The 4,616-nt window shown below is 45.6% G+C and overlaps 1 pseudogene; it reads left to right on the forward strand.

Moving 5' to 3' along the window:
• Nucleotides 1-3,417: 3,417 nt before the first annotated feature.
• LOC146045069 (U2 spliceosomal RNA) lies at nucleotides 3,418-3,553 on the forward strand (annotated as a pseudogene).
• The last annotated feature ends 1,063 nt before the right edge of the window (nucleotides 3,554-4,616 follow it).

Here is a 4,616-nt window from a genome sequence, read left to right on the forward strand (position 1 = left end):
CATCTATTCGGATTGCCTACAACACAGAGCAGCTGAAGCTGGCAGGGTACCACCACGCTCGGGTGAACAACTGGTACAACTTCTTGTATCCGGAGACTGGGGTTCACACCCAGAACATCGAGTGGCTTTGGGGATCCTGCAAGTGGCACAATAAACGGCAAAGGGACACTGCGCGCCATCAGCTCGACTCCGAGTTCATATGGAGAAAGACTGTGAAAATGTGTTTGAACGAATCCTCCATGCGTTAACCCTGCTCCCCCAGGCTGAGAAAGGCGACGGCACAGAGGCAGAGACAAATGCATCCACTTCTGATGCTGTTTCTGCCAATGCTGTTTCTGAAGAATGACCTTTTCAATTTTTTTACTTTATTCTTCATCATTTTCATAGTATTGGAATTTGATAAGTTCCTTTATTCCTCTTCTTACTCTTAACTAAAAATCAGTTACCAGTTAACACATGTTGTCCTTACTGTCTCAGATGTATGATGGCAGGTGGGAATGTGTTCCTGAAACACCCCCACCATCCATGCCAGCCTAAAGCGTGGTGAGCGCAGCTGTAGGCGTCCTCCCGACCTTTTCATACCCCCACTATCCACGTCGGCATGGAGTTTATTTTATAAAGTGTGGCGAGTGCAGCGGAACACATGTGAAGTAATCCGCATCCCCTCGCGGTCCTCGCTGCGCTTGCCACACTTTATAAAATCAACTCCACGCCGACGTGAATAGTGGGGTATGAAAAGGTTGGGAGGACGCTACAGCATCCGCTCGCCACACTTTGGGCTGGCGTGGATAGTGGGGGTATCAAATGGAGGCATTTGCCAGTATGTAACATGGAGCACTGGCAAATGCCTCCTTTATTGTGCATGAGACGCACTTGCGTCCGCACCCCCTCTTTGTGCAGGAGACGCACGGGCTACTGAACCCCAAACCCTGTCGGTAGGGTTGATGTACCCTGCCGCAGTAGATACTCAGATGCAGGAGCATCTCAGACGCTCCTGCGTCTCACACAGATGGAGCGCCTCTCCGCTGGCGCCCGCATGATCCGTTCTCTGGCGAAGAGGGGATCATGCGGGTGCCAGCACTGTCTGAGAGACGCTCACTAGGCTTGCCAGCCTGGAGTTCCTGGCAACAGTACGGTAGTTATTTGTGTAGTTTCATGGCGGTTTTTTTAAGTAATTGCCAGCAATAATTGACATAAGGTAAGCCCCAACATTTAATGCACTATTGTAATAGAACAATAGAACAATCACATAAAGTGGATAAACCACAGTCAATTTCTTCATTATATTTTATTGAAATAAATGATCAAATATATATTCTAACAGAGTTGCTCCATGTAAAAAAAATGACTGAGTAAGTCTAGAATTGTTCCCCAGATGACAGGAGCAATGGGTGGGTGGCAACACAATTTGTGACCCCCATGAGTGGTCAACTGATGAGTCCCATTGTGACAAATGCCAGTGGAGACTATCAATACCCCCACTGGAAAGAAAACCGCACATTCTATATCAGGGATATTGTTTTGCCTGTTGCACATCTCTTCTATCCAAATATTTATGGACGCCAGAGACAGCTGCTTCATTATCATTTCACCTCTGGATTCTATGATTGTGATGAAAAAACTAGTGCCATTAACAATATAAAAGCAAAACTGGCAGCAGCACATATGTAACTTATTATAAATATTATTTAAAGGGGGGGGGGGGGGTTGTTACAATAAGTGGATATTCCCTGCTTTACAGACACCGTATTTTCCTTTTATACTTGGACACATTATACATAACCGGCTGGTTTAACAAAAGATTTCAATAGTGCCTCATACTAAATTCACTGATAACATCTTGTTATTGGCTATTGAAAAAAGTGCAACTGTAACGTATAGAGTGGACTTTAAAGTGACATATCAGGGAGATTTATAAATGTATTGTTTATAGAAGTTTTATGGTTTGTAAACGGTTTTCTAAAGGCAACAAACCACATTGCTTCAAAGCACCGGTTCTTAAATCCTAATTGTTACACAGCTGTGCAAACTCTACGTCACACTGAAAAAATTAAAGATGAGAACGAATTAGAGACAACATTGACTTAGTAGTTATGGAAACATCGATCATTCTCTTATTTTTTATCAGCCAATACAAACAACTTATTTGAATAAGGAGCCAATATAAATGTAATCTTTTTATTACAGCATCAATATTAGATTATTATTATTATTACTGTATTATTATTTTAGATATCATATATTTGAAAATTAAAAATAAGCACAGGATAAGGCACGCCATTTTTAAAAAACTTAATTTATTGGTGGTTAAACATCTATAGAGTTGTGTAACGCCGCCCTGTCTCCACAAGGCGTGCGCAGTGGAAGCCTGCATGCGTACCCCAATGGCTCCTACTGCAATGAAGGCAGAGCTGGAAGATGAGGATCACCCACCAGAGTATGTATGGGAGCAGAGGTAGGGGGATGAGACAATGCGAAGAAGGGCAGTCGGGATGGAGTCAGATTTTTTTGAGCCGTGTGAGGCAAAGAAGCAGCAGAGAGGGCAGAGCAAGGAAGGGGCATGTCTGAGAGATGGGGGCAGAGACTGGGGTGACCAGTGCATAATTACGAGTAATCATTATATAATATAATACAGTACATAAGAGAGCAAAACCACAGTCAGATCACAGATGTATGTTCAAGCAGACAATTAGCAAAAGGCAAAAAATGTAGGTCAATATGCAAATGACAGCATTGACCTTTTTGGTTTTGATGGTGGAGATGGGGGTTGGCATGGCATACTGCATAAAAGGACGAGACTGTGGAAAGGTTTGCTGGTGTCAGAAGACTTAAGTAGAGTAAGATAATCATTATTATGCAATCTGTGAACGAGTGTTAAAGATTAGTGACTAGAGGTGGGTACAAACAAATACAACTAGGTTTTCATTTGAGCGTTTGAACGACCCTACGCCCAATTAAACATCTACAAACTACAGCTGATATGCGCGTACACACCTATACAATTTCACTTGCGACAATCGATCTCCTCCTGTCCAAACTATCGCAAGAAAATGATTGTGCCACCATACACACACTTCTGATTACCAGTCACATCACATGTAAACACAATTACCATAATGGGCTGGGTTACAAGCATGGGTAAAATCTGAGGTGGTTATTTATCAGATATATTTAATATATACTCCTTAAAATGTAATGTTATAGGAATGAAGGTATACATATGTAAAATATTATTTTTAAGAATACAGTGTGTTCTTTAAATATATACTGTATTACATATTTTTTGGCAGAAAAAAAAGTTAATTTAATGAGGAATGCAATGGTGTTTACATTCAATGCTGTAGGAGAGACCAAGCGGCTAGTAAACGCCCACGTGGACATTCCTGCTTTTGGTGTATTATTGCAAGAATGGCTAGTATCGCTTCTCGGCCTTTTGGCTAAGATCAAGTGTAGTATCTGTTCTTATCAGTTGGTATGGACTGGCCTCTGGCAGAGAATAGAGAAAGGTGAGACTGAGTAGCTGCTCTGATGGGCGGAGGGTGTGGGACCCCTCTGTTTTTTCCCGGGAGTAGTGAAAAGTCTCACTAAGTATCTTCACCTCTGCCAGTGGTAGGAGGCTCCGTAAACCCACTGGTAGGAGGGGGGGAGAAACACTGGGCTTAGTAGTTTGACTCTCTTGACGGGGTTCGTAGCCCCCGAAGGATGAGACAGCGAAAGGCTCAGTCTAGTATCCATTCCCAGGGAGCGGAGAAAGGCTGGGACTGAGTAGATGGCTCCTGTTCCAGAGGTTCGTAGCCTCTGATGGGGAGACCGCGAAAAGCTCAGCCGAGTATCTTAACCCTGGGAGCGGAGAAACACTGGGACTGAGTAGATTGCTCTTCCGAGGGGGGTGCAGCCCCTAAGGGAGTCTTTCGAAAAGCCCAGTGGAGTACCCATTCCCATGCCGGGGGCTGGAAAGTACCTGCTGGTGAGACGGAGAAACACTTGGTCGGACGCTGACTGGCTGGCTGCCTGGAGTCCGAGGCTGCACTGTGCCCCCGGGGAAACTCGGGGGTGCCGGACATGCACGGGTGATCCCAAGTCACCTTGCACGAATGGCACTTGCACTGCGCACTTCCCTTTAGGTTAGCGCTTCACGTCCTTACCCTGTCCTTTTGGATGGGGTAGGACAATTTTTCACACCCCCCCCCCGGCCTTCTGGCTAGGGCCTTATTCTTTTCTTTTTATGATTTGCACGTTTTGCACTTCACGTTTTTCGTTAGTTTGTCACGTTTTTTCATTTGGGTAGTGCGGCTGTCCCTAACGGGCCTTCCGTTCCCCAAACGTGACTGGGACTCTTCACCTTTTGGGGAGAGTCCCGGTTCCCTCGAGGGCAACCCCGAGCCGCAAGGCGGAGGGAAGCCTAAGCGGGTCCCTCCAAACCTTCGGGTGCGGAGGACCCACCGTCCGAAACCCTTCCGGGGGTGGAGGAAACGCGGGTCTCTCTAAGCTTCGGCGAAGAGGACCCACCGATCCCTTTTTTCCTTCCTAGGCCTTATGGCTGAGGGAGGTCAGGGGAACCATGGGGCCTTTCTCCTTTGGGAGAGGGCCACAAGTTCTGTACGGCTGCCCCCTGT

The sequence above is a fragment of the Crinia signifera genome, chromosome 1, assembly GCF_055691185.1.
Source record: "Crinia signifera chromosome 1, ASM5569118v1, whole genome shotgun sequence".
NCBI lineage: Eukaryota > Metazoa > Chordata > Amphibia > Anura > Myobatrachidae > Crinia > Crinia signifera.